This window comes from Culex pipiens, chromosome 2 (genome assembly GCF_016801865.2).
Source record: "Culex pipiens pallens isolate TS chromosome 2, TS_CPP_V2, whole genome shotgun sequence".
Taxonomy (NCBI): domain Eukaryota; kingdom Metazoa; phylum Arthropoda; class Insecta; order Diptera; family Culicidae; genus Culex; species Culex pipiens.
In genome coordinates, this window is record NC_068938.1 from 31,516,775 (window position 1) to 31,541,268 (window position 24,494).

General features: G+C 34.7%; 1 protein-coding gene across 3 annotated transcripts in view; it reads right to left on the minus strand.

The window, feature by feature from the left end:
• LOC120419672 (uncharacterized) overlaps positions 1–24,494 on the minus strand; it is a 145,625-nt gene that overhangs the window by 92,851 nt on the left and 28,280 nt on the right. For 2 of the 3 annotated variants that reach the window (XM_039582443.2, XM_052708020.1), the window contains exon 1: positions 5,792–6,200. The exons of the other annotated variant lie outside the window; for it this stretch is intronic. The gene's annotated coding sequence lies outside the window, so the exon portion shown is untranslated. Of the gene's footprint in view, positions 1–5,791; positions 6,201–24,494 lie in introns of those variants that run through there. 3 annotated transcript variants of the gene reach the window in all.

A 24,494-nucleotide genomic window follows, 5' to 3' on the forward strand; every position in this document is an offset into this window, starting at 1 on the left:
CATCAAAAACTCGAAATCGATGAAAATGCATATGGGACATTTATGCGATCAGGGGCAGTGAAGGGCTTAACCAACCTTCTTTTTGGGACATTTCCAATCCGTTGACCAAAGTAACATTTTAGGATTTATCAAAGCTACCACAACCGCTATAAAGCCTATCAGCACATCGGTAGAACTTGAGATTCAAAAAGAGGGATTTATACAGTGCTGCCTCTAGCGGTGGAGAGCTCCAACTTTTATAACAGATTTTATAATAGATTTAACCGAGGGGTTGATCAACAGCACGATTTTTTCTCCAGCCTGAGCAAATAACTCGAAACACAACTTTAGAACCCCTTGACTGATAGAAACTGGCATAAACTGTTATACACATAAAAGAAAACAACATCGTAGCTGGCCATGCAAAAAAACAATTTTCTAATGTTTACAAATTTCCGTCCATCTTCAGGAACCATTTTCGTTCATATTCCATTGCGTCCTAAAAGAAACGGATTTCCATAAAACAAATCTGATGAAAAATGTTTAGTGTGAACATCACTTGATCGAGAACCAGAGAAGTGCCATCTGAATGGATTATTTTCCGGTGGTTGGGGATAGTTGGATTTGTTACGAGCATTATTTTTATGAATCTTGTACAAAGAAGACAATGAACTGAAATAAACATTACGCTTGAAAGGTACGGTAGTTATTTGAAAACAAGTGGTTCAATGAAGCAATTTTAAATGTGCCTCCAAGTGATCACTTCTGTTGTCTTAGTTGATGTCACCAGGCCAAGTTTTTTTTAACTTTCAATCTGTACTCTTGTTAAGCTGGTTGTTTATGGAAGACGCAAAACGCAAAACGCTTAACATTGCGTGTGATGGCCAGTTTAACGGAAACACATTTTCACTCAATTTTTAGTTGATAAAAAGAAGTGAATCGTGATGAGCTTGTTTGTTTTGATTCGTTGCCATGAATGTCAGTCTAACTGGTATACATTTTCTTTTATGAGATCGTAGTGTGCTGAGAAATCATCCAGGACAAATTTATCGTAGAACACTAATGAACTGATTTCTCGTAACACTTTTTGAGCAGAAATTTGTTCAGAGTTCCACGGATGTGCTATCAGCCAAAATCAACATTAAAACCACTTAGTCGTAACAGCCTCCCCAGAACTTCGATAAACCTTTCCTCAAACCCAAAAGAACCTCCACAAAAGATTGTAACGGCCTATTTATAAAACCTACATAAGAGTTCAATGCTTCCCAATTGAATCCTGAAAACCTCCTTTTTGCATTAATAAAACCTTTGTTAAAACCCAGTCACGAGTTATGAAAAAATGACATTTCAAACGTCTTCAAACGTCTTATGCCAGACAGGTTTTATTCTGGCTTCGGTGGCTTCAATTATAATTATAATTAAACATTGCAAAGATTTTTTTTCAATTTTTGTGAAAACAAGGTTCAACATATTTTTGAACTTCGATGGTTATATGAGTTATTTTAGAAATTCAGGATATATGTGTGTATCTATTAAATATTAATCAAATTCATTGCTTTTTTTCTATTTTTCTACCAAGATGGCGGGCAATCACTATTTGGTTTAAAAATGTTACTTGGGTTTAGCATATCTATCTGGTATGGAGAATCCAATGATGGAAAATGGCTTATTTTGACCTTAGAAACCGATGGACAAAGTTTTTCCTTGATCAAAAAAATTTTAGCTCTTTTTTATTACTTGAATAAATAGTTATTAGTAAGGTATGTTTATAGTCTTTAACATATGAAACACAATAGCTTATAGGACCTTTAAAAAATCTAGAAACGTATTATAATGATTTTACGGGCTGCGTATTTTTTTTTGTGTCTACCCGTAGTTGCTACTTTGTTATTGACCAGGACCTCCAAGAATTAAAAATGGGTAATTCTCCGCCAACTCACACAGCAGTTGCCCCGACCCCTCTTCGATTTGCGTGAAACTTTGTCCTAAGGGGTAACTTTTGTCCCTGATCACGAATCCGAGGTCCGTTTTTTGATATCTCGTGACGGAGGGGCGGTACGACCCCTTCCATTTTTGCACATGCGAAAAAAGAGGTGTTTTTCAATAATTTGCAGCCTGAAACGGTGATGAGATAGAAATTTGGTGTCAAAGGGACTTTTATGTAAAATTAGACGCCCGATTTGATGGCGTAATCAGAATTCCGAAAAAACGTATTTTTCATCGAAAAAAACACTAAAAAAGTTTTAAAAATTCTCCCATTTTCCGTTACTCGACTGTAAAAAATTTTGGAACATGTCATTTTATGGGAAATTTAATGTACTTTTCGAATCTACATTGTCCCAGAAGGGTCATTTTTTCATTTAGAACAAAATTTTTCATTTTAAAATTTCGTGTTTTTTCTAACTTTGCAGGGTTATTTTTTAGAGTGTAACAATGTTCTACAAAGTTGTAGAGCAGACAATTACAAAAATTTTGATATATATACATAAGGGGTTTGCTTATAAACATCACAAGTTATCACGATTTTACGAAAAAAAGTTTTAAAAAAGTTGGTCGTCATCGATCATGGCCGTTCATGGTCACCCGCGACAGACACGGACGACGAAACAAAGAGAAACGCAAAAAGTAACTTTTTCAAAACTTTTTTTCGTAAAATCGCGATAACTTGTGATGTTTATAAGCAAACCCCTAATGTCTATATATCAAAATTTTTGTAATTGTCTGCTCTACAACTTTGTAGAACATTGTTACACTCTAAAAAATAACCCTGCAAAGTTAGAAAAAACACGAAATTTTAAAATGAAAAATTTTGTTCTAAATGAAAAAATGACCCTTCTGGGACAATGTAGATTCGAAAAGTACATTAAATTTCCCATAAAATGACATGTTCCAAAATTTTTTACAGTCGAGTAACGGAAAATGGGAGAATTTTTAAAACTTTTTTATTGTTTTTTTCGATGAAAAATACGTTTTTTCGGAATTCTGAGTACGTCATCAAATCGGGCGTCTAATTTTACATAAAAGTCCCTTTGATGCCAAATTTCTATCTCATCACCGTTTCAGGCTGCAAATTATTGAAAAACACCTCTTTTTTCGCATGTTCAAAAATGGAAGGGGTCGTACCGCCCCTCCGTCACGAGATATCAAAAAACGGACCTCGGATTCGTGATCAGGGACAAAAGTTACCCCTTAGGACAAAGTTTCACGCAAATCGAAGAGGGGTCGGGGCAACTTTTCCCGATTTCGTGTGAGTTGGTAGAGAATTACCCAAATGGGATTTCTTCTAAAATTCCATGAAATTTACCAAATCTCTCAAATTTTTGTACAAAATATCATTATTTATCAAATATTTTATCCACAGAGCCTTTTATGTAAAATAATTCAATTCACAATAAAAAGTAAAATCAAAACCTTTTGAACTTCCATATTTTATATTTATAATAAATAGAATGATATGGTTTCCATGAAATTTGATGATTTAGTTTTTATTAATCTGTAAATAATTAATAGTTTTGATAGAAAAAACTGTTAAATCTTGTTTAAATTTTGAATTCTAAAAAAAAAATAAACGGTGACTGTAAAAACATGAAAAAATTACATAGGCAAAATGTAATGATAGGAGGTGGTAGAATAGGCAAAATACTACCAAAAACAAACATAAACTAAACAAGATAAATGCAAAATAAAATACTAAAAATTAAACAAGAAAATCATAAAACAAGAGAAGTAAAGTTTTTCGTAGAACAAAAGTTGCTCAAAATGACCTCTTAAACAGGGGAAAAATAAAAATATCGAAAAACAAATTTTGGTAGTAGAGGGTTAATTGAAAAATTTGTCAAAAATCATGGACGATCGATTTTCGACGCCCGATCGATTGACGTTGACAGAATTGGTCTATCTCCAATATTCAAATTTTGGAGCTCAATTTTGCCGTAGAGCACGCGTGACGTCCGTTTGTGGTAAAAAAGTGCTCAATTTTGTGGTAGGGGGTTTCTCAGAGCCCACATTATGGATTTGTGATCTCTTAATTATTCAAAGCGTTTATTAATCCAAAAAATTGCATTCGTCGAGTACTACATCCTCCCAAATTTTGATCCATGTTGATAATGTGGTTCTTGATTTACAATTTGTGGACTAACATACTGTGAGGGAAAAAACCCAAAAAAGGTAAAAGCCAACTTTTCACCACGTTCCAAAAGTTTTCCTTTGGCATTTTATCTATTTTTTTTTTCTCCATATCATAATCGAGACCATAATCGAGCTTCTGAAACAAATTTGACCTCAATCGGATTTACCGTTCAGATTTTAGAAAATTTCCATTTTTGCCTTTCTTACTAAAGAAAGGTATAGGGTTTGATTTTGACTCCGACTCAAAATCAAGCTTCTTCATCAAATAAATTCTCGAGAAATATTGATTGGAAAAAATTGCCAAAAATCATGGACGATCTATTCTCGACGCCCGATCGATTGACGTTGACAGAATTGGTCTATCAATTTACCAATTTACCGTAGAGCACGCGTGACGTCCAATCAAACCATCCACATTAACGACCCCTGGGTCTTTTGTGGTCTCTATTGCAAGTTTCTGCTCGAGCCTAGGAAGGCTTGAATGGGGAGAGCACCCAAACCTCTTTCTACTCCAAGGAACCTTCCACCCCAGTGTTTGAACTGACGACCTTCGGATTGCGAGTCCAACCGCCGCCAGCGATTCCACCGGAGTAGGCTTGGTTTGGTGTGTTGTTTGTACTTATGGCATGGAGACGACCTCCTACACTTGGAATGACTTAACGGCCTAACAACCAAGGCCGGGACCGACATTTTACTTCCTCATCCGATGGCAGGTTGGAGCAGATGGGAATCGAACCCAGAATCATCCGCTTACAAAGCGGACAGCGTAACCATTCGGCCACGCACTGCCACGTCCGTGTGTGGTAAAAAAGTGCTCAATTTTGTGGTAGGGGTTTTTTTTTTGGTTTGGTTCAATCGGTAGATAATTTTATGATAAGATAAATTTTACGTTAATAAAAAGTTCAAGGTGATTTGACTTAACAATTGGGGAATAACGTTAAAAACTCACTGATGAATAATATAAAATAGAGTATACAAAGTTCTTTCTGTAATTTGAGAATTCCCAAGTCATTCTAACATTTTTCATGATGCGTAATTTTTTGTGATGTTTTGAAATAATGGTTCCGCGAAAAATGCTATTTTTTAGTTTGAAAAATCCCTATGCCAAGTTATTGGCTGAGCTTTTAATAAAAAATTGTTTGTTGATCACAAAAACCAGCCCTTCTAATATCATTTCAATTTTTGGAACCACTTATTCAATCTTAAAATTACCACATTTACGATTATTTCAAAATGCACATAAAACAGCAAAAAAAACTAAATAATAATGGAAGTTAAAAGTTTTTAGGTTTTAGCCATTCCAAAACTTACTACCAGAAATTCATTTTGTGATATGGATTTTCATCACTCAAGCGTTCCAATTTCGAGGCTTAACAAACTTTTCAAAAGCAATCTTTTTTTTTACCTAAAGAGGGCACATTTTCCCCCAAAAAAAAGTTTCAGAAATACGACAAAAGGCTCGCCTTCCACGTCCGTCAACATTTTCCCTTCAACAGTAATGCCCTCCAGCGAGGCACGTAAATATTTGATGGCGCACTTTTTAAACATTTCCCCGTTCTAGGTTCACTTTCGATTTCCTGCCGGGCTAAAGCCGCCTCTCGTTTAGCGACAAATTTCGATGGTCTTTAAGCGCCTGGTCACGACGATGAATTGCGATGGTCTCGAAAGGTCGCACACAAATTACCTCCAATGCGACGCCGTTTTTCGGACACGAACCTATGCGTAGAACCCCTAATCCAATCCTGCGAGGTCCGGTGTGTCTCGTAAATTATTTGCACACCTGGCACGGCATTCTATCTGCAGAACTTCAAGCCAAACCAGACGAGAACTCCCCCGTAACACACTAATCGCTACCCGTCACGACATCCATCCTGATCACAATAAATCCTCTCACATTCTGGGGCTTGAAACTTGCTTCTTTTGCTCACATGTGAGTTTTTCTTGAATTACTTCTTCTTTGGTTTCCCAATGCTCGATACGCCCAGCTTTCGCCTTAACAACGACGCACATAAATCTATTTTTAATCACGCCGCTTTTATCAGTAGTCACGTTTCTTCCGACTCCAGTCAACCCGCGGAGCACGGCGACACCGACGGAAACACGCGACAGAACCGTACGAGCACCCGAAATTAACTGCCAACCGTGGCTCGAACCTGCTGATTTGGTAGGCCCACACACAGGCTCCTTGGCCCCGGCTCAGGTTTCCCGTGGTTGAGGGAGTCATGCACAGCTGGGCGAAGAACGCGACTCAGAAGTTCCGCCAGCGGTGAAGACTATGAGAGGATGAGAGAGGAGCAAGCATTCTGAGAGAGCGACAGGCACGTGAGAGAGGAACGAATCATCAAGTGGCGGAGAGGGAGAGCGATGGAATGTTGAGCACAGGTGGTTTGTTTTGAAAGTGAGCTTTTCCTGCGAGAGGGAGAGGGAAAGCTGGGAGGAAAAACAAGGACCACGCGGGATGATGATTGTGATGACGATGACGATTGGTGGATGATAATGTGTTACAGATGGTCGCAAAGGGAGTTTCGGTTGGCGGAAGGGGCGAAAGGCTGAAGCTCGCTCTCCTCTACCTAGACAACAAAAATGACTTTGCATCGGGTGTTGTGGGACTGCTTTCTTTTCACTTTTTTACTGGTTACTGTAGGTCGTTAACACTTTACTGAGAGTGGATGTAGTGGGGATGCTGCAGTCAGTTTGATTTGTACATTTCGAGATTTTTTTTTGTTGTGTTATATGTTTATTGTAATGTGCTACGTTATAACGTAAATATATTGTTTTAGCACAACTTTAAAAAAATCAGTTTTTGTCAGTAGAAACTGCTAGTTTATCCCACAGAAAAACAGACGTGACATTCAAGTGCCGAAGAAACAAAAATGTGATCAACAATGCTCAGTTAGAAATTTAATTTGAAAACGAATTTTAACGAAAAAAAAATATCCAATTTGAAATTTGCGGTCAAAAATGCACATCAAAATGCAATTTTTTAAGCATCTTTTTCCATAACTTTGCCTCAAATCTTCGTAGAAACAATTGTTTATTTGAATTTTCTATTAAATTGAAACTGATCAACTAACTGAATATTTGTTAATGTCACTTTATTAGGAAAACTGAGTTATTTTTTTTCCTAAACAAATGAATAGTAAAATTGGCAAACCTTTTTTTAATACTTCAAATTGCGACTGTAATATGTACATTCATACATTCTCACAAGTCTCTCTGAAATCATGCTGCAAAAATCGGTTAAATAGTATGTCTAATTTGTAAATAAAAAAATAGTTTTAATAATATGCTTTTGCACAATTTTGAACCAAACTTTGAATGATGAATTAAATGAGAAAAAATACCTGCTTGATGTAAAACGTGTCACAAAATTTAATTTAAACCCCTCAGATTGTGTTCAGAGCAGTATTCACATTGAAACATGCTTTTAATTTGTTATTATTCATATTCATTTTGAAATGTAAAACTAAACGTTCCTGAACAAACACCCCAAAATATTCCTGGAAATTTTCAAAAGCACCCTCATTTTAAACCAGGGGTGCTCAACCGTTTGGCCCTGCGGGCCAGGTCTGTTTTTTTTAGAAGCAGTGGCGGGCCGGAACTAATGTTTAATAAAAGTAGAAAATGCTAACAATTTTCGTTCATACCACTATTTTCATCGGATGCTTTTGAAATAAACTTTTGAGGCTTATTTGAAAAAAAAAATATTGCTGATTTCTTTACTCATTTTAGGACATTTTTCAATATTTTAAAACTATTTGCAGTGAACTTTGTTATCTGTATAAAAAAAGAAGTAAACACATTCAAAACTGTAAGGAATTAAATATTTAAGTCATTCTGTACAACAATCCAAGTTTTTTTTTCGTTTATTTCACATTTTTACGACGTTTCCCTGCCCCATTTGTCAGTTTAATAATGGATTCTGAAAAATCAATATAAAAAGGATATAAAATTTAATTCAAACATAAAGAATGTTTGAATTTAACTCCAAACATTGCTTAAGCACAAAACAACAACTTAATGTTTGCTATCAAATGTATTTATCGAATATGTCATTAACAGTCTTAAGGGCCAGTCATAGAACTATTGTGAAATGCCGTCGCGGGCCGGATAAAATTGCTTCATGGGCCGGATCCGGCCCGCGGGTCAGACGTTGGGAAAGCCTGTTTTAAACCAAGCTTAAAGTTGTCCATTACCATTTGCAACAACTCTTCTGAAGATGTCAATGATCCAAATTTCTTCATTTTTGAAAAATCCCATTTTTTCTGAATTTGATATAATTTGTATTTTTTTCTAAATTTACGATTTTCATCATATTATATGACCTAAAATCCTTGAACATTTTCAAAGATCTTTTGAAAAATTTGATTTTTGGTAACAGAGATATCTCCATTTTTCCAGTACACTGGAATGACATTTATGATATTATTATTTTTTCAAATAATATGCAACCAATACAAACTTTCCAATGATTCATATTTAAAACATTTTTAAACGCTTGATCAAACAGTGTCAGGCATGTAGATTAGTAAAATAAGGCGGGTTTTACAGTTGGCAAAATAGTTAGTTAGCACAAAACTCGGATTTTTATAGAAAATTGAAAATTTCATCATTTTCTGGGCAAATTTACCGGATTTCTTTTCTGAGGAATGTTAAGCATACCAAACTGTACCGAAATACGGTTTGAAATCAAAAATATTTTCCCAAAAAAATTAATTAAACTAAACGCATTTTTTGGTTCCGTTTGGCATGCTTGACAACCCTACAGAATAAAAATCCGGTGAAATTTGCTCGGAAAAAGGTCAAATTGTAACTTTTCTGAAAATCTCTATATAAAATCCGAGTTTCATGCTAACTATTTTAACTGCTGGAAAACCGCCTTACCTTTTCTAATCTACATGCCTTGGCCTTAGTCTGCTTTTTATTTTTAAAACAAGTTTCGTTGAAAATTGAAGTTTTTTTTAAACTGGGGGTTACTTAGATAGTTTTTGCAGGTTTCTTTGAAATTTTAATGTTTCATTAAAAAAAAATACCAATTCAATAACTGTTTAGCTAACTTTATTAACTTTTGATAGAAGGATGAGTAAATAAAATGTTTCAAGTTTGATCAATACTTTTTAGCAAATAAAATATTCAAAAAAAAATGTCGTCGAAATAAAGTAGTAGCATGATTTAAAAACTACATATTTTCTTCAAAAATTGTTTAACTGAAAATGCCATTAAATCTATTTTGATTTCTGTTTGAATAACGCTTAAAATTTGTAACCTAGAAACTTATTTGAGCAATTTTACGTGTGATTTTCTTTTCAAATAATCCGATAATGCAGTTCATTTTCCAATTCAAACTCATTTCATTTTCACTTCATTTCATTTAATTCGATGTTTAAACATCACTTATGTGAAGTTACTATCCTAAGCTGAGAAGGTGGACTTACTTTCAAAGTTTTCAACAAAGTTTACAGGTGCTTGAAGAATCGAGTAAATCTACTGAAGGAAAAAAGTTACAAAACAAGCTTCGAAGTAACTTCGAACTCATTTAAATTTAGAAAAAAGTTGCCTTCAATCCAGTTCGAAGCTAGTTGAACAAACCAACTCTAAAAATGCCGAAACGGTAACTTTAACTCGCTTTATTCTCATAACTAAACCAATCGAGCCGATTCTTGTGAATAGAGATTTATACGGAAATTTAGATGAGTTTGGAACGGTGTAGAACTTAGTTTGATTGATTCTCGTATTTATGCGACTGAAATACTACTCCAACTTTAATTTCGCCTGTTTTTTTAACATTTTTGATAGAAAGACTCCAGCAAAGTCAAATATAAACCATTCAAAACCTGATTTTGGAGATAGTTGGCCTTGTGCAAATAATTGTTGCTTATAAGATTGATATTTGAAAATTTTTCGTTAAATGATAAAACTAAATGCAGTTTCAGAAATAATGAACTATGACATCTTTGGTAAATTTACCATGTTGGTTTTTATTTGATTTAGCGTATTCATTCGGAGTTAGAGAAAATCCTGGAAATGTAGAAATTTAAATAATAATGTATTGCAATAAATTTACTTACTGTAAAATAATGATTGATGACACTCCATTATGTTTACCTGGAATAAAAACAAAAACAAAAATTAGGGTAGGGTAGTCATCAATGAGACACTTTTGGTTTTCAACTTTCAAAGATTTTTCTCATTTTTTCATCAGCATGTTTTAATGAGCTTTTTGTTGCATTTTCTTTCTTTTAATGTGTTCTAACATTGACCAAAATATGAGATCGATCCGACATCTACAGCCAGAGTTATTCAACTGTCTCATTGTAGACGCACTTGGCAGGAACAATGAGACAGCTGGGGAACAATGAGACACACAACGAAAATCAAGATTTTTCTAGTAAAACATCATGTTTTTGTATTGTTCCATTGCAGGTAACTTACCTTGAACATTTTAGAGCAATTTTGCCAACATGAAACTTTAATTAACAAAAGTTATACTAAAAAGTATTTAAATTTTGTAAAATTCGTATATTTATACCAAATAACTTTGCATTTTTGGTTAAATGAAGTTAAAACTCTATAAATATGCCAAAAATCACTTTTAATTCATGTTTTGAAAGATTTCCATAGATATTGAAAAGTTTAATGAAGAAAAATCAAAGTGTCTCATTGTTACCCATGAGCTGAAATGAGTGGGGAACAATGAGACAGTCCTGGATACTGGGTATATTCTAAATTTTGGCCAAACCTAATGAAAGGACATTGTCGTCCAACTCAATCCCTATGGAACGTCGAAAGAAATTTGAAGAAATATTAGTTTTGGTGTTAATGGCTGCCTACGAGCGAAAAAGTAATTTTTGTCCATAATTTACTTTTACACCCCAGAATCAAACATTTATGAATAACTTTTCAAGGGAGCGTCCATAATCAAAGCCACTATAATGGCAGACGTGTAACCAGTAGACACACCTTTCCCCCAAATATGAGCCTGATTGGTTGAAACTACGACTTGTGAGAGCCATTTTATCATTGTTCCCCGTGTCTCATTGATGACTACTCTACCCTACTTTCGATTGTGAGTTAGTTAGAAAACTGAAAAATAAAACAATCTAATTTTCCATCTCTGCCTGAAAAAGAAACCGTATTTACGAAAGCTTTCGCATCCTCACTCTGCGAAGCTTTTCATCGATTTTCCCCTCCAAAGTTCCGTCCTCTCTCTGAGCACCACTGAGTTTTCCACTCACTCTCTTCATCGTACAAAATTTGAACTACCGTGGAACTCTTTGAGTTATCCCGACACAGCATCGACTCTCTACAGTTGGTCACTTTGTTGAGAACTCAGTTTTTTTTTTTGGTCAGATTTAACAAGTTTGCGTTCAAAATCTAGGAGGATTTTTCATTTTTTCCTCCACTCACTTTCGAAGAAAATTCCTTTGATGCCGCTTCACAAACTACAATCCACAAGTGGTGCTCGGCCTAATCGGCGTTTTTGCTGCTGTTCTCTCTCATCGGAGATTGGATTGCGCCAAATGTGTCCTCTGCGAGTTGGTCTCCGTTTCCGATAGTGTGGTGCTGGGGTGAGACCACAGAAATGTTTAGTAGCTCACTCTGAACGACACTTAACGGTGCCATTGACACATCGTGTCCTACAACTGAATCTCGAATCGACGAGACTACAATGTTACGATGGCCTTCTGGTGACAGTTTGCCGGAACGGTTATGGGAGTTTTTGTGTGTGGGAAAAGTTCTCGTTTGGTGAGCTCATACTCCTAACGGGGAGCTTGAAAGAGATTATGTTGAAACGATCTTACTGAATTGTAGCGGGGATGATGAGCAAATCCAGCAGTGTAAATGACAGTGTCGTAATTTTCTATGATTACTGATAAAGTTCACTGCAGCAGGCAAGTTCAATGTTGAAATTATTTCTAGAGTACTTTACAGTTGTGACATTATTAAGGAACAATATTCTATCAAATTAAGTTACTTTTTTTCAACACGTAATGATTATGGTAAGAGACAAAAAGAGTCTGCCTGTGTGGATCAATTGGACCGCGCGCTGGACTCACAATCCAGAGGTCGCTGGTTCGAATCCCGAGGCGGACGCAAAAAAATTCTAAGTGTAAAATATAGGTAATCGGTGCCCTCTCCCCGTGCCATACCTTCACACTTAGGAGACCCGGGAGGCGGAGTCTTGTCGCAAAAAGAACGATACACACCTGTGGAACCGTTGACAAAACCGCAAGGTTTAAGAGGGCCACATTATAAGGTGTTACGTCGATTCCGTTTTTCCAAGAGACAAAAAGAAATAACAAAAAAACGACATCAGAAAGCAAATTACACAAATGAGTTTGGATGTCTATCATTGATTTCATAAGATAATTTAAATAAACCGTGCATACCTGCTGATCTACTTGATTGAAAAATCCTAAATCTCAGCAGCAACCGATAACGAATCAATCCCACAAATGTGTAAAAGTCGTCCCTCAGCTGAGCAAAAAGGTCAAAACTAAAAGACCCACTATTGTCCTACTTACGTCAATGGTTCACTGTCATTGACCGACCCACTGCTGTGCGATAGCAAATTAGTTTCCTTGCTTTGTTGCAGTTTTCCAGCCAAACTACAAGGATATTCGACCCCTCCTGCCCCAACCCCATCGTAAACGGAACATCGTCTCCACGTGAAACAGAGGTAAATGCAGCATATTATCTCGTCGAACGAGTCACCCCCTGTCGAGACATCCATAGCGTTGTTGCCATAGCGAATGATCAGTCCCAGTTTAGCATCGAGATGGTGGTGGATTGGTCTGTTGGGTCTGAGCTGTTTCAGTCAAGTTAAGGTCACTGGTTTGAAATATCGTTGAATTGAAACAGGTATTTTATCATGTTTTGAATGTAAAAATGAATCACTACTGTTTCTATGTTTATTAGATTGTTTTTTTTTTTTGGTTAACATTGAGAATTTTTAAAAATTTTTGATAAAAAACTATTTATCGCTAGAAATTTAAAAAAGTTTTTTTTATTTTAAAAATAAAAACGGAAATTATGGTATTTTCTTACAAGAGCAATTGATTGATTGAGATTTAAAACACAGCTGAAAGGAACTCTGTTATGTACTGAGAAATTCTCTGAGATTTCGGTCATTCATTTTTTTTGTATTTATTAATCCAGCTGAAACTTTTTTGGTGCCTTCGATACGCCCAAAGGAGCAATTTTTCATCATTAGTTTGTCCATATACTTTTCCATACAAATTTGGCAGCTGTCCATACAAAAAATGACCCATTGCTTTCTGAACTTTGTTGATGCAACCTTTAGTTGCTGAGATATTGCCATGCACAGATTTAAAAACAGGAAAATTGATGTTTGCTAAGTCTCACCCAAACAACCCACCACTTTCTAATGTCGATATCTCAGCAACTAATAATTCGAATTTAAATATTTAAATATGAAACATTCGTAAAATTTTCCGATCTTTTTGAAAAAAAATAATATTTTTAATTTTTTTGAACATTTCAAAAAGGTGAAATATTGAATGTTTGGCCCTTTGGAAATGTCAGTCATGATTCAAAAAAATTGAAAAAAAAAAAATTTCAAAGAGATCGTAAAATTTTACGAATGTTTCATATTTTTACATTTAAAATCAGAGCATTCGTTTCTAAGATATCGACATTAGAAAATGGTAGGTTGTTTGGGTGAGACTTACAGTGAGTCAAATATTTGTCCGTACCCCCCCGTACGGGAAATGTTTGTGATATAAAAGTACATAAAATTCGACTAAAGTGCCATGTTTTATACATCAATCGACGCGGCAAAATGTCCTCTTTAAGACACTGTTATTGGATTTGCAAAAAACTTTTTCTTAAAAAATACAAAAATAGTTTACTGAAAAAAGTAAAATAAAGAGGTCAAATAATTGTCCGTACCCCTAATAAAAGTACAAAATCTGATCGATTTAACTGAATTCATTTATGAAATGTTGTTTCTGTGTCAAATACTAGTACCTCTAGCCAGTTTGTGACAACTTTGAACTTGTGATAACTTTGTTTAGTTAGTTTATATTAAAAATTGGATTAAATTTAGTTTTTTATGTAAAACTTATCAAAATATTAGTTTATAAACAACTATTTTTATAAAATTGCTATTTTATGTTGTAAGAGTCTCTATTCAACAAGTTTTAACAATATTTGTTCGAAATATACATTGTTTTCATCTTTTTTATTGACATTTTTCGACCAAAAATACTGTTTCGGAACAATACCGTTAAACAATCCGGATTGTCCCGGAACCGGTTTAACCCCTCGGAGGGAAATTTTGTGGTGGTCAGATAGAGGACAAAAAAACCCACCTCTTGCAATTTAAAGCATCCAATTTCGTCCACTACAGCCCGATTACGAGTCCCTAGTCTGAAATTTGAAATTTTCAAATTCCCCAAGCAAAACCCAGGACGGTACAGAAATTCTCAGTACGGAAAGTGAAAATTTCAAATTTCAGACTAGGGACTCGTAATCGGGCTGTAGTGGACGAAATTGGATGCTTTAAATTGCAAGAGGTGGGTTTTTTTGTCCTCTATCTGACCACCACAAAATTTCCCTCCGAGGGGTTAAACCGGTTCCGGGACAATCCGGATTGTTTAACGGTATTGTTCCGAAACAGTATTTTTGGTCGAAAAATGTCAATAAAAAAGATGAAAACAATGTATATTTCGAACAAATATTGTTAAAACTTGTTGAATAGAGACTCTTACAACATAAAATAGCAATTTTATAAAAATAGTTGTTTATAAACTAATATTTTGATAAGTTTTACATAAAAAACTAAATTTAATCCAATTTTTAATATAAACTAACTAAACAAAGTTATCACAAGTTCAAAGTTGTCACAAACTGGCTAGAGGTACTAGTATTTGACACAGAAACAACATTTCATAAATAAATTCACTTAAATCGATCAGATTTTGTACTTTTACAAGGGGTACGGACAATTATTTGACCTCTTTTTTTGACTTTTTTCAGTAAACTATTTTTGTATTTTTTAAGAAAAAGTTTTTTGCAAATCCAATGACAGTGTCTTAAAGAGGACATTCTGCCGCGTCGATTGATGTACAAAACATGGCACTTTAGTCGAATTTTATGTACTTTTATATCACAAACATTTTCCGTACGGGGGGGTACGGACAAATATTTGACTCACTGTAGCAAACAAAACGGCCCAGTGCTTAACTGAAGCACAGAGCTTATGGGATTTTGGCTATATGGGAGACATTGGCTATAATTCTATGAATAATCATGCAAACATCAAAAAATTATAGTGTTTTGGAATCGGGATGATGTCAGCTATCCATTAAAATTTTTATTTCATGAAAATTTTCACAAAAATACGTATTTTTCCTGTATTTTGAAAATGCATATTTTTTTCTCTAAAGAAACCAAAAATATATTGTTATTGCAATATATGTACCAAATGATCAGGTTTTTTTCATACATTTTGGATGTAACAATAACATTTTTAGAAAATACTCAAAATTTTCACAAAACTACGTATTTTCGAAAAAAATACTCAAAATTTCATTTTTTACAATATGGGTATCAAACGATCGAGTTTTTTTATACATTTCGAATGTAATAACAACATTTTTTGAAAATACTCAAAATTTTCACAAAACTACGATTTTTTGAAAAAAAGTACTCAAAATTTCCGTTTTTACAATGTGGGTATCAAACGATCGGGATTTTTTCATACATTTCGAGTGTAATAACAACATTTTTTGAAAATACTCATAATTTTCACAAAACTACGTATTTTCGAAAAAAACACTCAAAATTTCCGTTTTTACAATGTGGGTATCAAACGATCGGGATTTTTTCATACATTTCGAATGTTATAACAATATTTTTTTGAAAATTCTCCAAATTTTCACAAAACTACGTAATTTCGAAAAAAAATACTCAAAATTTCACTTTTTAAAATATGGGTTTTAAACGATCGGGATTTTTTCATTCATTTCGAATGTAATAACAACATTTTTAGAAATAATCAAAATTTTCACAAAACTACGTATTTTCGAAAAAAATACTCAAAATTTCCGTTTTTACAATATGACATTTTAACTTAAATTGAAGCATCTTCCTGCTCAGCGGATTTCGCCAGAAGGAGAAGACGATGATCACGATACCAAAGCGATCTAAATATACTGTTTTCAGGCTGGAATAGATACCAAACTGTCACACGTAGCACTACGGTGGTTTGAGATATCTAGAATCTCAAGGGCCTCAGTGGTACAATTGGTGATGCGTCTCAGTACTAATGAGGTGGTTGCGGGTTCAAGTCCCGTCGTTCCATAGAACAATCGGACACATGACGATACAAAGTAACAATTAATGAAAAAATCTCAACCATGTGATACTCATGTTGTAAAAAACTGAAATTTGGGGTATTTTTTTTCGAAAAAACGTAGTTTTGTGAAAATTAGGGTATTTCCACAAATTTGTGTTATTGCTTTTGAAATGTATAAAAAAAATCCCGAACATTTGATACCTCTTGTGAAAAACAGAAATTTTGAGTATTTTTTTTTTCAAAAATACGTAGTTTTGTGAAAACTTTGAGTATTATCATTTTTTTAATGAATTTCGAAATGTTTGAAAAAATCCCGATCGTTTGATACCCATATTTTAAAAACGGAAATTTTGAGTACTTTTTATTCAAAAAATCGTAGTTTTGTGAAAATTTTGAGTATTTTCAAAAAATGTTGTTATTAAATTTGAAATTCATGAAAAAATCCAGATCGTTTGATACCCATATTGTAAAAATTTAAATTTTGAGTATTTTTTTTTTCGAAAATACGTAGTTTTGTGAAAATTTTAAGTATTTTCAAAAATGTTGTTATTACATTCGAAATGTATGAAAAAATCCCGATCGTTTGATGCCCACATTGTAAAACCGGAAATTTTGAGTACTTTTTTTTTAATTTCGTAGTTTTGTGAAAATTTTGAGTATTTTCTAAAAATGTTATTGTTACATCCAAAATGTATGAAAAAAGCCTAATCATTTGATACCCATATTGCAATAACAATAAATTTTTGGTTTCTATGGAGAAAAAATATGAATTTTCGAAATACAGGAAAATTACGTATTTTTGTGAAAAATTTCATGAAATAATAATTTTAATGGATAGCTGACATCATCCCGATTCCAAAACACTATAATTTTCTGATGTTTGCATGATTTTTTGTACGATTAAAGCCAATGTCTCCCATATAGCCAAAATCCCATAAGCTCTGTGCCTCGGTTATGCACGCCTCGGTTTTGCATCCCCCATATGCTGTGCTAAACCGAGGCGTGACTGTAACATCTTCTAAATGCCTATGCAATTTATTTGCATGTATAGAATGTAGATCTAAAAATACATGGAAACAACTCAATTTGTAAGAAGTGGCCGCGTGGTCCCGTTTGGTTGGTTGAACACACAGCAATATTTAAATTACGATATACCAAATTATTTTTGAAAATATCTTACGCCCTCCTCAAATGACATTCTCGAATGCAACTGGCTCTATTTACGCAAACATGGCTTAAACACGCCTGTCTACAAAGTTTCATTAAAATCAAAGGGGATCAAGTAGAAAAGTACTTAAAATAATCCTGTTATGAGCAGGAATTGCAGGAATGTCTGATTTTTTTTGCAGCACTTTCAATAAAAGTTGTATCCCATTTTTAAAACAGCAATTGCCAAAACAACCAAATATTAACTGGAAAACTATGTAATACCAACGTGCAACTTAACTTAACTGAACGTTCTACATCGATGAATCCACCATTTCAAATACATGTCGAGTAGGAGGTCAAACCAAATTACAACAATCCAAATAGATCCGCAAAGCTTTTATCCAAATTCAGTGAGTGCTCTCGAAGCAACCAGCAAATGGTAAATTACAGCTAGTTTTAGTGTTAATGTGTTTGTTTTCAACCTAATTTTGACGTTCTAAACAGAATGTTTACATAAGTCCAACAAAGCACCATTACCAAACGAAACGAAAAACGCATCCCCAAACATTGGCTTTTGGTACACAAAACTCGACGCTGAAATGAGCAAATAGCACAACTAAAACTGCAACAGTTTGAACAAGCGAGAGTGGGATGTTGAGCTGAGGCTAGTTGAGCTTTTGTTCCGCTGTTGGCCGGAAATAATAAAGAGTTGCTTGCCAGCAGGACTCATGACACCCGGCTACTGCTTTTTCGGCTGAAAATAGTGCTAGTGGAGCTTACCCATGAATTAGAAGTTGAACCAACAACATTTTTGTTTAGTTTGTAATTATTTTTTATGCAATTGCACATATGTTTAAACGTTTTGATTAGTACTGTCCAAGAAAAAAAGAAGCCTCCAGACAAATATCGTTGTTTATTTAGAGTTTTTTAAACAAAAAATACATAATGATTCAATCTGGATTTGAAATATTTGATTCAAAAAACATCAGAAACTTTTACAATTAAGTACAACAAATTTCTTTCTTTTGAACATCATTATGTACACAAAAATAATGACAAAAATCCATGTTACACTTCTTTTCTCTCCACCTCACCAGAAAGAAAAACTAAGCCAATATACTGAGTAGGAAGTTATCATTTTCCATCCCATTTAATCAGGAAACAATCTTTCCAACATGTGTGCAAATCATTTCTTTCTCTTTTGTTTTCTGGAAGCATTCCCTCACAATGGTAGCCCCAATCTAACCATGAAAGATCCGGAACATCTCCTGAGAAACTGTGCAATCCTGATTTAAGGAAAGGGGTTGGATAGCTGTAATGACAGTGATCATCATCATCATCATCTTGGTAAAAGCCGGAAATAAGAGTTGAAATTAGTGGAACCACCGGGGTGGAAAACTTGTGCAGCAACTTCCACCAGCTGGGACTGACTGCATGAATAAGTCTGTGTGCATGGGGAGGGGAGGTCATTGTCTGTGTTTGGAACTGGCCAGAAAATGGGGCCAATCTCGGAAAATCTGGGGAAGAGTAGAAACAAAAACTCAATGCTAGTTAGAGCGTTCTAAAGGAAATGGAAATTTAATTAAAGCTTCTTTGCGATTTCCAGATTTGCGTTGCCGCTTCGTCGAGCGTAACAATTGTGCACACTGCAGTGAATCTGGGGTGATTCGCCTTTACGATAAATTCATTTACGGTGAATTTAACCCCATGAGAGGAATGTTTAAAATTTAACGAGAAAAAACAACCATTTAAGCCTACCAAAAGTTAATTTAATCCCTTCCTGAAACACATGGATCAACGCATCGGTTAAAATCCTTGAAGTTCCACCACCCTCCTTCTACACATGATTCTAACAAGATTCAGTTCGAATCCCCCCTCCTTACACTTGCAGAAAAGATTGAAGAGGAGAAACGCCAGGAAAATCGGATGAGCTTTCTCAAATCTTTTCCGAAGATCCAAAGTTCAGTACGTGTGTGTGCCCGTGTCTGCTGCCCGTAGAGAGCCCAAGTTTGTTTGAAGTTGGTTCTTCATCAGTCTCGGTCTATACAAGCCAGATGACACATGTCGCCATTTTGAATTTTCTTTGTGCTTAAATTTAGTGCTCATTTAGTGCTATTTAGTGCCCTATACCCCACATTTAGTGCCCTTATAGTTTCCATACAAATTGCCATACAAAATTTGAAATACAAGCCAGATGACACATGTCGCCATTTTGAATTTTCTTTGTGCTAAAATTTAGTGCTCATTTAGTGCTATTTTGTGCCCTATACCCCATATTTAGTGCCCTCATAGTTTCCATACAAATCGCCATACAAAATTTGAAATACAAGCCAGATGACACATGTCGCCATTTTGAATTTTTTTGTGCTAAAATTTAGTGCTCATTTAGTGCTATTTAGTGCCCTATACCCCACATTTTTTTTTTTTTTTTTTTCATAAAATTATTTTTATTAGGTCCTTTTCGGTACTGGGACCTGGTTAGGACCGAGTCGGCTTTTGTAATTACATTTGACTTAATAATTACAGAGGATCTTGTGTGTAAATGTTAGTGGGAGGGGAGAAAATACCCCACATTTAGTGCCCTCATAGTTTCCATACAAATCGCCATACAAAGTTCAAAAGTCAAATTTCAGATGTCGCCATTTTGAATGTTTTTTCGTGCTAAAATTTAGTGCTCAGTTAGTGCTATTTAGTGCCCTATACCCCACATTTAGTGCCCTCATAGTTTCCATACAAATCGCCATACAAAGTTCAATAGTCAAATTTCAGATGTCGCCATTTTGAATGTTTTTTCGTGCTAAAATTTAGTGCTCATTTAGTGCTATTTAGTGCCCTATACCCCACATTTAGTGCCCTTATAGTTTCCATACAAATTGCCATACAAAATTTGAAATACAAGCCAGATGACACATGTCGCCATTTTGAATTTTCTTTGTGCTAAAATTTAGTGCTCATTTAGTGCTATTTAGTGCCCTATACCCCATATTTAGTGCCCTCATAGTTTCCATACAAATCGCCATACAAAGTTCAAAAGTCAAATTTCAGATGTCGCCATTTTGAATGTTTTTCAGTGCTAAAATTTAGTGCTTATTTAGTGCTATTTAGTGCCCTATACCCCACATTTAGTGCCCTCATAGTTTCCATACAAATCGCCATACAAAGTTCAAAAGTCAAATTTCAGATGTCGCCATTTTGAATGTTTTTTCGTGCTAAAATTTAGTGCTCATTTAGTGCTATTTAGTGCCCTATACCCCATATTTAGTGCCCTCATAGTTTCCATACAAATCGCCATTCAAAGTTCAAAAGTCAAATTTCAGATGTCGCCATTTTGAATGTTTTTCAGTGCTACAATTTAGTGCTTATTTAGTGCTATTTAGTGCCCTATACCCCACATTTAGTGCCCTCATAGTTTCCATACAAATCGCCATACAAAGTTCAAAAGTCAAATTTCAGATGTCGCCATTTTGAATGTTTTTTCGTGCTAAAGTTTAGTGCTCATTTAGTGCTATTTAGTGCCCTATACCCCACATTTAGTGCCCTCGTGGTTTCCATACAAATCGCCATACAAAGTTCAAAAGTCAAATTTCAGATGTCGCCATTTTGAATGTTTTTTCGTGCTTAAATTTAGTGCTCAGTTAGCGCTATTTAGTGCCCTATACCCCACATTTAGTGCCCTCATAGTTTCCATACAAATCGCCATACAAAGTTCAAAAGTCAAATTTCAGATGTCGCCATTTGAATGTTTTTTCGTGCTAAAATTTAGTGCTCAGTTAGTGCTATTTAGTGCCCTATACCCCACATTTAGTGCCCTCATCGTTTCCATACAAATCGCCATACAATGTTCAAAAGTCAAATTCAGATGTCGCCATTTTGGATGTTTTTTCGTGCTAAAATTTAGTGCTCAGTTAGTGCTATTTAGTGCCCTATACCCCTTATTTAGTGCCCTCATAGTTTCCATACAAATCGCCATACAAAGTTCAAAAGTCAAATTTCAGATGTCGCCATTTTGAATGTTTTTCAGTGCTAAAATTAAGTGCTTATTAAGTGCTTTTTAGTGCCCTATACCCCATATTTAGTGCCCTCATAGTTTCCATACAAATCGCCATACAAAGTTCAAAAGTCAAATTTCAGATGTCGCCATTTTGAATGTTTTTCAGTGCTACAATTTAGTGCTTATTAAGTGCTATTTAGTGCCCTATACCCCACATTTAGTGCCCTCATAGTTTCCATACAAATCGCCATACAAAGTTCAAAAGTCAAATTTCAGATGTCGCCATTTTGAATGTTTTTTCGTGCTAAAATTTAGTGCTCATTTAGTGCTATTTAGTGCCCTATACCCCACATTTAGTGCCCTCATAGTTTCCATACAAATTGCCATACAATGTTCAAAAGTCAAATTTCAGATGTCGCCATTTTGAATGTTTTTCAGTGCTAAAATTTAGTGCTCAGTTAGTGCTATTTAGTGCCCTATAACCCACATTTAGTGCCCTCATAGTTTCCATACAAATTGCCATACAATGTTCAAAAGTCAAATTTCAGATGTCGCCATTTTGAATGTTTTTCAGTGCTAAAATTTAGTGCTCAGTTAGTGCTATTTAGTGCCCTATACCCCACATTTAGTGCCCTCATAGTTTCCATACAAATTGCCATACAAAGTTCAAAAGTCAAATTTCAGATGTCGCCATTTTGAATGTTTTTCAGTGCTTAAATTTAGTGCTCATTTAGTGCTATTTAGTGCCCTATACCCCACATTTAGTGCCCTCATGGTTTCCATACAAATCGCCATACAAAAATTTGAAATACAAGCCAGATGACACATGTCGCCATTTTGAATTTTCTTTGTGCTAAAATTTAGTGCTCATTTAGTGCTATTTAGTGCCCTATACCCCATATTTAGTGCCCTCATAGTTTCCATACAAATCGCCATACAAAATTTGAAATACAAGCCAGATGACACATGTCGCCATTTTGAATGTTTTTTCGTGCTAAAATTTAGTGCTCATTTAGTGCTATTTAGTGCCCTATACCCCACATTTAGTGCCCTCATAGTTTCCATACAAATCGCCATACAAAGTTCAAAAGTCAAATTTCAGATGTCGCCATTTTGAATGTTTTTTCGTGCTAAAATTTAGTGCTCAGTTAGTGCTATTTAGTGCCCTATACCCCACATTTAGTGCCCTCATAGTTTCCATACAAATCGCCATACAATGTTCAAAAGTCAAATTTCAGATGTCGCCATTTTGGATGTTTTTTCGTGCTAAAATTTAGTGCTCATTTAGTGCTATTTAGTGCCCTATACCCCACATTTAGTGCCCTCATAGTTTCCATACAAATCGCCATACAAAGTTCAAAAGTCAAATTTCAGATGTCGCCATTTTGAATGTTTTTCAGTGCTAAAATTTAGTGCTTATTAAGTGCTTTTTAGTGCCCTATACCCCACATTTAGTGCCCTCATAGTTTCCATACAAATCGCCATACAAAGTTCAAAAGTCAAATTACAGATGTCACCATTTTGAATGTTTTTCAGTGCTAAAATTATGTGCTCATTTAGTGCTATTTAGTGTCCTATACCCCGCATTTAGCGCCCTCATTGTTTTCATGCAAATCGTCATATAAAGCCTTCGGCTAAGTGCAAGTATGGGGCTAAAAATGTTTTGCAGTTAGAATTTATACTTGATTTAACATATTTTCACACTGGAATGATTTAGTGCAAGCAAGTATCGGACTAAAAATGATATTTTCCTAAAATTCAAACTTGATTTAACATATTTCCACACTGGAACGATTTAGTGCCTTCGACTTAATGCAAGTATTGGGCAAAAACTGATATTTTCTTAAAATTCAAACATGAATCAACATATTTTCACACTGGAACGATTTAGTGCCTTCGACTTAGTGCAAGTATCGGACTGAAAATGATTTTTTCTAAAAATTCAAACTTGATTGAACATATTTTCACACTAGAATGATTTAGTGCCTTCGACAAAGTGCAAGTATCGGACTGAAAATGAAGTTTTCTTAAAATTTAAACTTGCTTAAACATATTTCCACACCGGAACGATTTAGTGCCTTCGACTAAATGCAAGTATCGGGCAAAAAATGATATTTTATTAAAATTTAAACTTGATTGAACATTTTTTCACACTAGAATGATTTAGTGCCTTCGACTAAGTGCAAGTATCGGACTGAAAATGATATTTTCTTAAAATTCAAACATAATTAAACGTATTTCCACACTGGAATGATTTAGTGCCTTTTACTAAGTGCAAGTATCGGACGGAAAATGATATTTTCTGAAAATTCAAACTTGATTAAACATATTTTCTTACTGGAATAATTTAGTGCCTTAGACTAAGTGCAAGTATCGAACGGAAAATTTTATTTTCCAAAAATTCAAACTTGATTCAACATATTTTCACACTGGAATGATTTAGTGCCTGCGACTAAGTGCAAGTATCGGACGGAAATAGTAGTTTATGCAACAAGTTGCAAAATAGTAGTTTATGCAACAAGTTGCAAAAAGATGATTTTTTCAGCACGAGTCGTACAAAGTTGAACTTTTCAGCACTTGTTTCGAAAAGTAAAATTTTTCAACATTTTTTTGATTTTAACGATTTATTGACAAAATACATGAAAATTCGACTTAAAATTTCACTCAACGGGTGTTTTTCGAAATTGCAAAAAATGTTGTATGGAACTCGTTGCAAAACTTGATTTTTTCAGCACTCGTCGTATTTATCCAACTCGGTGAACCTCGTTGGATATATGTACGACTCGTGCTGAAAAAATCACCTTTTTGCAACTTGTTGCATAAACTACTATTTTGCAACTTGTTGCATAAATCACTATTTCCGTCCGATACTTAAGAACTTAAGAATTTTTTTTTGAATTTTAAGAAAATATCATTTTCCGTTCA